At 40.9% G+C, this 12,220-nt stretch overlaps 1 pseudogene across 4 annotated transcripts; it reads right to left on the bottom strand.

Annotated features, from left to right (window-relative positions):
- Positions 1 to 813: 813 nt before the first annotated feature.
- On the bottom strand, positions 814 to 12,018 carry LOC147462594 (putative carboxylesterase 18 pseudogene; annotated as a pseudogene). 4 transcript variants are annotated; one of them, XR_015184483.1, is made up of 4 exons: positions 10,811 to 12,018; positions 4,832 to 4,891; positions 1,993 to 2,047; positions 814 to 1,111 (listed from the first exon to the last, which is right to left on the bottom strand). The product of XR_015184483.1 is annotated as a putative carboxylesterase 18 pseudogene, transcript variant X3 (transcript). The 4 variants fall into 4 exon arrangements; XR_015184484.1 differs by lacking the exon at positions 1,993 to 2,047; XR_015184481.1 differs by lacking the exon at positions 4,832 to 4,891.
- Between the last annotated feature and the right edge of the window lie 202 nt (positions 12,019 to 12,220).

Here is a 12,220-nt window from a genome sequence, read left to right as displayed (position 1 = left end):
AATGAGAGTAGAGAGTAGAGAGTGACAGCACGAGGAATTGATTGGGATGTGGTGCTTGCTATGGCAGGTACTTCCAATGATGTAGTGCAGGCAAAAGTTGCCAAGGCCTAGGTGAACCTGGTATCACAGCTTTTGTGAGTTGTTGTTGAGGGAAACCATCACACCACTTGTGTGTGTAGGGTGTAGTTCTTGTGGACTTCAAGCTAAGAAAGCGTTTGTTTTTTCTTTATACTTTTCTCTTAGGTTCAAGATCCCTTAAATAGGTCCTTGAGGCCTCTCGAGTTTCTAGTCGACTTGCTAGCCCTTGCCCTTGATTATCGATGAGTCAATTTTTCTTCAATTTGCTTCTCTTTCTTTCATAAATTCAACAAAATCTAGCAATTTTTGAATGATATACTAGCTTTCGATTGTCAATAAGCACATTTGAAAAAAAAATACAGTTATATTAAAACTCAAATTTCTTGAATCCGATGTTTGCTAATTTAGTCCTCGTATTCACAAACTGAAAGCTCATTGCCTCAAACCAAGGCTTTGATACCACTGATGAGAATTTCAATAAAATGATCGCAAAAAATCTTCAATATCTTCACACACACACACACACACACACACACACACACACCTATCAAACCTTTCACCATCTCTCTCTTTTCAAGTATACACACACAAGTAGAAAAGAACAGCATAATCTACACATACACACATACACATAAACCGAGTAAAGATGGTGAAAGCTTATAAGAGCAAGATGTAAACAAGATTGCAATACATGGCATAGGATAAGAGAGGGAGAGAGAAAATCTTGCAAATCAATGGCTCAAAGTTCTAAACCCCAAACTCCATTGCACACCTTTTGGAGTTTGGTATTTGAATTTTTATTAAAACTAAATTCTTGCCAAAAATTAGAGGCCCCTTTTTACACTTGATTTTATGTGTGGTTCTCACCACTTATCGCATGAACCATTATGGGGTTGGTTCTCACCATTTATTTACAACTGAGCCATGTAGGCTTATTGAAAAAATATCTTCAAACTCCAATGTGCTAAAACATATGGCTGAGGGATTATTGGTTTATTGCCAACTCCTTCTCCTCAGTTTCCAATGTTCCAATCTACACATGATCAATTCACCATTAAACTAAATTGAAAGATAGCATAGTCATTAACCATTACACGCTCAGCTCTCCCAATTGTAATGCTAACCATATACATTAGAAAGGTGCCCAATATTGTAACACTTAGAAAATGATAATTTCACCAATGAGCTATATTTGGCATGTATGTACATTGTATGCCCAAGTTGATAAGTTTTTCCAATTTTGCCCCTTATGTTTAGTATTGGGATACAAAACTTTTACTCATTTTGAACATATTTATGTCAATTGTTTTCCACTACAAGATGAGCCCAATGGTATCCTTATATAGCAATTTGGTACTTCTTTTGAAGCAATCCCCAAAGATTCAAGTAGAGAAGAAGAAGCAACCAAAGAAGAAACTTCCAATGAGTCTAAGTAACCTCCATGAATCTAGCATGTTGGCTCTACACACACACACACACACACACACACACACATTTGGCACAATGTAAAGAAATGGCATTTGTTAACTCTAGCAGATGCCTTGCCCATCAAGCCTTCACCCCAGTTTTTGGCCTCTTTTTTTCACTTTTTGCGTTGAAGCCATCTTTCATAATCTAATTATGAGGTGATTTTCTTATCACAAGCAACTTGTGCACTTATCACAACAGTCCTTTCACATGGTGGTGTTCTCATATAGTTCTTGCCTGCTCTCGGAACGCCAAAATTAAGGTTTGGAGGTCGTTTCACACACGTTTTGATCCCATAAAGTATTTCAAGTTCCTTAAAGTATTTTCCACATTAGAACGGACATTTATTTGAGCTCTTTAAGTGATCATAATGAATTTTTATTATTTTAAGTTATTTAAACTTGCCAAAATTTAAATTTGGTGACAAAAGGGCTATAATAGACATACCTGTTGTACTTGCAAGGCTTGGAGCATATCAATCATATCTGGAAGGTGTTGGTTGCTATGAGGTCACAATAGGATTTGTTACAAGGATAATATATAGTACTAAGATATATAAAGTTTTGAAAATTATTGATGAACTAGCTATACAACATTAAGAATCATGATCTACTTGTGACATGTATGATAGTTACTCTAGTACATCATCGACAAGTTGAGATAATGAGTTTTATGGCTAGGAGTCTTCTTGATCTGTACGCACATCTTTAAATTTTGAGATAGATGTACTTATGGAATATGTCAAAGAAGAGGGTGATACGAGATATGAAAACTATTATGGAGCTAATCATGCGCCAAATGTACCAAATATAGAGTGAATGAATATGCAAGGCAAAATGGAGAGGGATATGTCACATTATTTTACAACAAGTATCCTAGAATGTTTTCCAATATCACACTAAAATGAGGGAAGCCAACCAAGACTTAAAGAGAGCTAGGGTGATACTCTTGTTCACTAGGTAAGTACCAATGGGGTAGCATCGAAGATCGAAGAAAACTAGAATGTCTCCTTATCATGGAGTCTCTATATAAAAGAGCTAATGAGATTTTTTCCAAAAGTTTAGGTTTTCATAAAGGCTTTTTTCTACACTTGCTAAAAATGTATATCCTTTGCAAAAGGCCACCGTACTATGCTTGATTCCCATTTTCAAGCAAGCAAAATCTCATTGCCAAAGTGAGTAAGTCGGCTATTGTCCTAGGAGTTATGGTTTTGAACCAAGTTAAATCTTTGCCCTCTAAGGTCATTCCAAATCCCACAAATTGTGTATGGAAGTCAATTCTACGTTCAGCTCTCAAAATCTATCTGAGGATCCCTAAATGGTCATACGGATCCCCTGACCAACTGTATTCTTTGACCCATTTTTGGAAGTCTGCTACTGGACTCACTCTACGGCTATGCTTAGCACCCGGTCTCTCTCTTCTAGTCGGTGTTTCTCCCATTAAACCTTCAAACTAGCTGTCTGGTAGATGTGACTCATGTGGACCTCTCCTTGTCCTTGTGTCACCCATTCTTTCCTAGTTGTAGGTGGTTTCTACATATCTACTCTTGTTCCCATCATTGAGGTTGCTACCCTTGGTTGTGCTTCCTCTTTGATTGAACATGCCATCATAGACTCTATCAATTGGACCTACATTCTGTTCAGTTTCATGTACCGTTCTCATAATCACTTCCCCAATTACATTTCCCTGGAATTAGGTTTGCCCAATCTCCTTCGGAGTCACCATAACCAAATCATTGTTATTACAATCCCTAAAGAGATGGACCGGTAGTTCTGCTAAGCCCTTCTCCTTTATCTTTAAAATATACACTATCTTCAAGGGGGTGTCAATTATCCTCATTTGGCATGGGTAGTCCAACTCAGATCTGTGACATTGTTGGCTTCCCAACAATAGACTCCAAGCGAGGGTTGTCTATGGGTTTACGTTTCAAAGGTTTGGTATCTATCAACTCGTACCCTTCTAATTTGAGCACAAGAGGTCCTTCTTTCACAACCTTATTAGGAATTAGGGTATCAACCTCTAATTCCTATTTGTCTATTGAATCAAGATCCTGTATCTTGAGGTATTGCACCTCGTTTTGGTCCATCTAGAAGTTGTCTTGTTTGTTTGCCCCAACCTCCTCTTCAAACTCGACGGTATGGTCATCTATCCTTACTACAAACTCCTCATTAGGATCTGGGGAAATCTGGGCTTCGTACTTGTTGGTTTTGAAGAAGATCAAGATATGTTTGAACTTGAGAGAGGTTCCACCTCTTGATTGAGTTGAAAAGGAAGACATCTCGAAGCTTGAGATAGATGTACTTATGGAATATGTCAAAGAAGAGGGTGATAAGAGATATGAAAACTATCATGGGGCTAATCATGCGCCAAATGTACCAAATATAAAGTGAATGAATATGCAAGGCAAAATGGAGAGGGATATGTCACATTATTTTACAACAAGTATCCTAGAATGTTTTCCAATATCACACTAAAATGAGGGAAGCCAACTAAGACTTAAAAAGAGCTAGGGTGATACCCTTGTTCACTAGGTAAGTACCAATGGGGTAGCATCAAAGATGGAAGAAAACTAGAGTGTCTGCTTACCGTGGAGTCTCTTATAAAAGAGCTAATGAGATTTTTTTCAGAAGTTTAGGTTTCATAAAGGCTTTTTTTTACACTTGCTAAAAATGTATATCCTTTGCAAAAGGCCACCTTACTATGCAAAAATGTATATCCTTTGCAAAATGTACTTGCTAAAAATGTATATCCTTTGCAAAATGGAGAGGGATATGTCACATTAACAAGTATCCTAGAATGTTTTCCAATATCACACTCAAATGAGGGAAGCCAACTAAAACTTAAAAAGAGCTAGGGTGATACTCTTGGTCATTAGGTAAATACCAATGGGGTAGCATCAAAGATCCAAGAAAACTAGAGTGTTTGCTTATCATGGAGTCTCGGTATACAAGAGCTCATGAGATTTTTTTTCAAAAGTTTAAGTTTTTATAAAGGCTTTTGTCTACACTTGCTAAAAATGTATATCCTTTGCAAAAGGCTACACGAAGAGATCCCTTTGGCTGGAGACTGATCGTGCAAAAGAATATGTTTAAAAGTTTAAAGAGTAGCAGTCTTTATTGCAAAAGATTTGTATCCATGTTCGCATGATTGAGCATGCTAGTATTACTGGTCTTAAAAAATAAGTAAAGAATCATCCTACATGAGGACCATTTCCTCAATTCTAACAATGAGCAATCGTGGCATAAAAGAGTGAAGTTGGTTTTGAGTTTTATATATGAAGTGTTACCTTGTTTACATTCCGTATGTAGTGTTGCCTCATCTAGTAAAGTATCCCCTTGTGATTGAGCTTCATAAAAGAGGCTAGATTCAGAGCAAATATGGGTGATATGTACTTTTAAAGAGATTGATGTCAAGAATCATTTAAAGAGACATTTAGAAAGAAATATCCATCTAGGCATGAAGAGCTCAAGGATGTAGAGGGTATTGTGTACTTTGATGGAGATTTTAAAAGAATCATTAACAAGTCGTGTGTAGTTGGTTACGCATTTGTGGATTAAAATGGTGTAGAAAGTTGATTTGGAAGCCAAGAAGAGGATGTTGAGAGAAGTCACGATGATGAATTTGCAACCGTATGTATAAAACTGGATGAATGTATCAAAAGACACATAAGAAGGTTCTAAACTAAGGGTCGTGCTATGTTGGATATGTGGCCTTTGGCCAATGCCACAACATATTGGTGTGTACCATCTCCAGTTTTGTCAGCATCCCAGCGCAGAAAACCATGTGATGGCATGTGGGCTTAGATGAGTTGCATAAAGAGCCAGTAGAGTGCCCTTTGGAAGCTATGTATGGAGTTTGACCTTTGCCCTTTGAGGAGATGTCTCTTGGCCCTTGAGATGTGCACGTAGGCATTGTACTATCACTTGCACTAGCCTTGCTACTCATGTATTAGTGGCCACATCTTTTACACAAACTAGTAGTGTGTTGCTAGTTATTTCTATTGGTTTTACACTTTTTGAATTGTTTAATTGCTATCTCTAATATCTCATTATGAATGCTACTCTAATTATTTCACCTTAACCCTAACCCTAACCATAACAATTGGTATTTGAGCTAATTAGTGATTAGCACCTTTATGATCACATTACGTCCATTAAGTTTCTCTACTCTCTAATCATTCCTTTGATCAAACTATGTGAGGGAAAGTTCATGGGGAAAGTCCATTGAGCCACTGCCTTCCATAGTTAGTTCATGGTTTGATTAAGGATTTTAGGTTATGATTGCATTATAATTAGGGTATACATTAAGCAATTCTTCTTATGATACATTAATATCTCTCTCTCTCTCTCTCTCTCTCTCTCTCTCTCTCTCTCTCTCTCTCTCTCTCTCTCTCTCTCTCTCTCGCAAATTTTTGGTCTATGTGTGAGTTTTGTGTGTGCATTAACCCTATAGGGTCGAGGAACAACCAAAGCACCTAGCAATATTCTAGCCTAATATGGTGAAGTATTCTTGGCATGCTGGTCATGTGTTCGAATAGATCATTTTAAGCTTGTACACCATGGGGGACTCCAAACAAGTGCTTAATTCCCCTTAATGGCACGGGTGGGTCCGCAAACAAAGATTCATGCAGGTGCCTCTTTTGAATTTTAGCCAGACAAGAGGCGCTATTAGATTCAACTTTGGGTGCCTGTCGTTTCTGTAAGCAGAAGGCTTCTCATGTGTAGATGCCACTACCCAAGGGCCTTATCCCTCTCTCCTCGACCTTAGAGCTTTCAACCTATCAAGGCTTCTAGTTTCAAAAGGGATCTATTCAAAGAACTTAAAGCATGCAAGTTTAAAGGCTTCAAAGGCTTCTTCAAGCAATCAATCAAAGGGATATTACTCTTTGTGGATCTTTCTCTCGTCTCCTAAAACATTAAAGGCTAAAATGTTTGCACCCAAGGCACCAAATTCAAAATGTATGTTATATTTCTCATTCATGGGGATGATATCTCTATAGTGCTATTGTAGAGAGGCAACCCCTCTAGTTTTGTACTAGGGGCACAAAGGGATTGAGAAATTCAACAGGAAGGGTTTTCACATGTGGCAAATGAAGCTACGGGAATACCTCATGATTTACAGCTCTGAGATGTTGTCAAGTCTAGAGCAAATGAGCCATCCACTTCTAAAGGCATAGACACTAGAGCCCAAATTGCACAGGTGCCTACAAAAGATGAGCAAGATCTAAATATAATTATCACTTTCCTATATGATAATTATGTGCACTTCACAAATGATTGCACCATAGCACTTCAGGTATGAACTATATTCTTAAAGGAAACCTTTGGTGCTAAGCAAAACAAAGCAAGCTAACTATGCTTCAAGGGAAGGACATCTTTAGCTTAGTAAATAGGTTAATGGGTATAATCACATAACTCGCTTCCATTGAGTGCGAGATACAAGAAGAAGACAAAGTAGTTATGCTTTTGAGTGCTCTACCCAACACTTATGACAGCATAGTCATTGTATTTAAGCAAAATGATCCCACCCCTTCACTGTAGCAAGTCATAAGTGCAATTCATAAAGAAGAAAAGAAGCAAACAAAGAAGACTACAAATGGAGCAGCATATCTTGCATCATTATCATCCAAAAATCCATCATCATCTAAGTCAAATAAAATAAGAAGAAGTGTTACGAGTGCAGCACACCTACTATAAGAACATGCATTGTAGCGGTGGCGACATCAAAAGACATCCACCATCAAAGTGTCACAATAGCAGTAGTAGCAGCAAGGAAAAAGGTAGCATCAATGTAGAAGAGGAAGAGGACGAAGACGAAAACAAGAATGTTTGTACGATACCTGACCCTTACAGTGATTACAATAACCTACTGATAGAATTTGTAGTGATTCTTTGTTTGAGGGGAAGATACTTTAGTCTGTATGATACCATATCATGATGAAACCACCTATTGTAGCTTGTGTGGCATTTGCACTCGCTTCTAAACAAAGGCATGCGATCACAAGGAGTATAATGAAATATGTCAACATTAGAGAGCATGATGCATCAAAAAGGAGTTGATGGGGTTTTGAGGAGTATGCTATATCCCCGTGCCCGGGGGTGGGGGAAGGGGAAGTCCACCTCAAAATATGTACAATAAGAGGGTTTTTTTTTACTTCAAAGAGTTGCAGAATTACATACTTAGGAGGGATTTAAAATGGAGAGTCTTAAAGAAAGCTACAGGTTTATGAAAGAATATGGGTCTTTTAGTTCATGGTGGTGTGTATGTAGAGGGATTTTATGAATATTCCTTGAACCTATGGGCTATAGGTATTTATGAAAGGGTGACTATCTCATTTGATTGCTTAAAATATTTTATTTTATTTTGGCAAAACCCACAATTGTGAGTGATTGTATTATATAGTAACCAACAAATTAGCCTCAAGCTCAGGCCGAGCCTTAAGGGACAGAGAGTTACAACTGAACTTAGTTACAAGAACCTAGTAGCTTATTATTACGCGGAGCTCGATCAGATAGAACACGGTCCAAGCCTTCTACAACCCTGTTGCCAAGTAGATTCTCAGTGCCACTGAGTTGAAATTCATGGTGGTGTGTATGTAGAGGGATATTCCTTGAATCTATGGGCTATAGGTATTTATGAAAGGGTGACTATCTCATTTGATTGCTTAAAACCCACAATTGTGAGTGATTTTATTATATAGTAACCAACAGATATACAAATTAGCCTCAAGCTCAGGCCGAGCCTTAAGGGACAGAGAGTTACAACTGAACTTAGTTACAAGAACCTAGTAGCTTATTATTACGCGGGGCTCGATCAGATAGAACACGGTCCAGGCCTTCTACAACCCTGTTGCCAAGAAGATTCTCAGTGCCACTGAGTTGAAATTGGTCAACCACCTGGTCAAAGGACTTCCAGCAGTTGCTATTCCTATCCTAGAAGTGGCACAGCCGTTGAAGTCCTTTGTTGTTCGTCTTCCTTGCAATTTCTCTCCAATAAGGGTTCAAGGTAACCCCAGTAGCTTTAGACAGCCAAGGGGACCAATGCGAGATGGAGTTCTAGAAGTACCTGGTTAATTCACCCCACTTGAGTACTCCAATTGCTCGAGAGCACTTTCGCACCAATTCTCTCGTGGCCACTTAGTCTTAAGCTAGCCCACCCCGGGGCTAAAAGTTTGTTGTGCACCTCGATCCCTTTCCACTAACCACCTTTAGAGAAAAGTTTTGCCTTGTCAATCATATCCTTGGTCATGATAGCCCAAGACTGGTCTTGATTTGCGATTGATACCACAAACTTGGCACATAGGGCCTCAACAAGAACAATTGGGTTAAGAATTCCAAGGCCACATTGGACCAATGGTCAAGCAATACCTTCCCACTTTGCCCATTGCCATGGCGCCGAGGCTTTAGTATTGTTCCTCCATAAGAATCTTTTAACTGGTTTTAAAAACTCCTCCTAGTTACATTTGGCTATTTTGAGGAGTGGGTTGGTGAAGACAATATAGTGAAGCATAAATGAATTGATCACTCTGACCTGACTAGCAACACATACCCCAACCTTCTCATTTTCCTCTGGATCTTCTCAAGGACCCACTAGAACCTTTGCTTATGAGTAACGTCCACCCCAACGAAGGCCCCCAAATGCCAAAAAATCCTACATTTAGACACAATCTCCCCTTATCAGACCGATGGGTCGAATGAGTCGTTTTTCATTAGGGAGATCAGTCTAGACTTGTCAATACTACACTTCGACCCTTAAGCCACAGCAAATGATTGCACAATCTCAAGGGCCTTCCTGAGCACCTGAGGGCAGGCTTTCGAGAAGAGGAGGGAGTCGTTAGCAAACATCTTGGCCAGGAGCTGGTTGTTACCAGACAAAGTTAATCCTTGTATTTCCCCCGCTCAGCAGCATCTTCGAGCATCATTATCAGAGGATGCCACCCAATAGCAAAGAGAAGAGAGGCCAGGGGTCATCCTTGCTTGATCGATCTTTAGGCTTCAAAGAAGCCCACAATTCAATCATTGAATAAGAGCTACGAACGACTACCCACACCCCGAGTGTGTACAAGCTGACAGAGGTGTGGCCCAAAGCCCAGTGATTTCGTGACATCTTCAATGAAAGACCACACAATCCTATCAAAAGCCTTGTCTAGATCTAGCTGAAGCAGAATGCACTCTTGCTTTGTAAAGGTCGCGTACTCAATGCCAACCATTGTTGTCAAGATGTTGTCATATATATTGACCTTCCTTTGATAAACCCGTGTTGCTGAGGGGAGATGACTATATCAAGGAGGGGGGCCATTTTGAGAGCGACTGCCTTGGCAATGATTTTGTATGCCACCAACATCATAGTTATGGGACACCAGTGTTTACGCTACGAGCAGCACACCTGTTTCGGGATAGGCTTACCACTAAGTTCTTCAGGGAGTTATGGCAGGACCTCAAGGTCCCAATCACGTGTATGGCTAACCGGGCTTTGATCAAGGGGTCCTTGGATCTCAATGTGATTGCTTAAAATCTTGTCATCAATGGAAGTCATTTTGGAATGACAAGAATATATAAAGATGTTTTATTTTAAAAACTCAAAGCCCCTTGAATGCATAGTAAGGTTCTTATCCTTCTTCGACATGAATGTACGGATATTAATGCTGGCTCTAACGAGCCAGAGAAAATTTGAAGGCATGTTCTACTAATATGAACTGTTCCTTTTTATTATGTGCCTACGATTCTAGCGCAACCGTTTATGAGTAGGGGCCCTCCCAAAAGGATGAAGGATAAAGTGAAATGGTTGAGGTGACAAGCAACAAAGGAAATCGGCATCAAAATAGCAAAGCTAGAAGAGCAGTTTGAGCCAGTCTCGAGGGTTTAATGCTTTATAATTTAGATCCTATGTGGCAAAAGCTTTTGTTGGGAAGCCGTTTTATTAACTGCCAATCTGTTTTTTTCTTTTGAAGTACTCACAATAGTGAGTAGTAGTTAAATCCTAAATTTTCTGTTGGATTAAGTCCCTCGGTTGAGTAACAAGGTATACAAAGGCTTGAAAAGGATTGGTAACCAGAACCAAACTGGGAACTACAAAGAGGGATCTCTCAACCATAGTGTAATTAATATTCAATATTCAATTCAAAATTAGGACGAATTCCCTACTTTAGAATAAAGCACGATTGTTGGAAAAGGATTGGTAACCATTACCAAATTGATAACTACCAAAAGTAAGTGGGACCCAAGGGGCAGATATATATAGTTCAATAAAGGTTTTGAAATCGTACCGAGGGTTGGTCACTCGTGAGAAAGGCGAGAGCGGACGAACCCCTGCACGTCGGACAGGAGCTGGGCTGTCAGTTTGAGCTCCGGAAAGACATGGAAGCAGTGGATACCACCTGTATACATCTTAAACTGGACCTCCTTTCCCAGCTCCTGTAACGCCTCGGCGTACCGGACCTGATGGTCTTTCAGGCAGTCGAACTCGCCTGCACAGACGAAACTGGGCGCAAGGGGGATGCTCCTCAGGTCCGGCGCCCCCGGCGCGAGCACGTTGGCAGCCGAGTGATCCCGGTCGGCGCCAGCCGGCAGGAAGGCTCGCCAAGCGCTGTCGGTCATGATGTAGTTTAGCATGGGAGCGTTCTCCAGCTGTAGCTCCCCCTCCGTTCTCTTCTCCCCGCCAAAAAACGGGAAGAGCGCCACGTTGCCCACCACCTTCAGCCTCCCCTCCAACGCCGGATCCGCGGCCGCCCGGCAGGCCACGTGATGCACTATGTTCCCCCCTGCGCTTTCCCCCACCAGAAAGCACCGTGACAAGTCCCCTCCCTCTAGATGCCCCACCGCCCACCTCAGCGCCGCCTGACAGTCCTCATACGCCGCCGGATACCGGTGCTCTGGCGCCTTCCTGTAGTCCACAGACACCACAATTGCTTCATATGTGCAGCTCAAGTACCTGCCAAACCAGTCGGCGAACTGCGAGTTGGCAGAAAACATGGTGAAACCCCCGCCGTGGAAGTAGAACATGACCGGCCGCTGTTGGCCGGAGCCCTCCTCCGCTGGTCTGAAGACTCGCACCCAGACACCAGTGCTGTCGTCGATGACCACGTCCTGAGCACACACGCCGTGCTTTGTCTGCGCCGGTACCGGTTTATCCAGAAAGCTCGCCATCCGCCGGTTGATGGAGCCGTCGCTGCGTACCACCAGCCACTTTCTCACCGTCAACGCCAGCCTCCGCTGCCATGGCAACTCCATGAGAGAGAGAGAGAGAGAGAGAGAGAAGGAGGAGGAAGAGGAGAGCGTCACATAAAAGCAACGTCTTTCTCCTCGTCTTTAATTAAGGTCTCTTGGGATAGCTTTTTACGACGTCTTCTTCTACACAACAGCCAAATAAGGCTGAGACAAGTTTTCAGCTGGTAGTCGCGGAAGAATTGATGTTTTTTCCTTTTTCTAATTAAGGTGGTCTTCCCACATGCAACCGGAAAGGCAAACCTTTTCTAGACCTTCCCTTCTTGAGAACGTTGCAAAAAATCACTTCTCTCGTGTGCACTAATCTCTCGCACCTCCCTCAAATTTCAAAAATTTCAAATTTTGTATAGTTTAGTGTTTTTGACATTAGAAATCTATATGTAAGTGTCTTATCTATATAAAATTTCACCAATGAGATCACAAATAGAGGCGTTTGTGTCTACCTCAAGAGT

Source organism: Adiantum capillus-veneris, chromosome 2 (genome assembly GCF_014529385.1).
Source record: "Adiantum capillus-veneris isolate H3 chromosome 2, ASM1452938v2, whole genome shotgun sequence".
In the NCBI taxonomy this organism is placed as follows: domain Eukaryota; kingdom Viridiplantae; phylum Streptophyta; class Polypodiopsida; order Polypodiales; family Pteridaceae; genus Adiantum; species Adiantum capillus-veneris.
The sequence above is the reverse complement of the archived record's forward strand: the minus strand, read 5'-3'. Positions and strand labels throughout refer to the sequence as shown.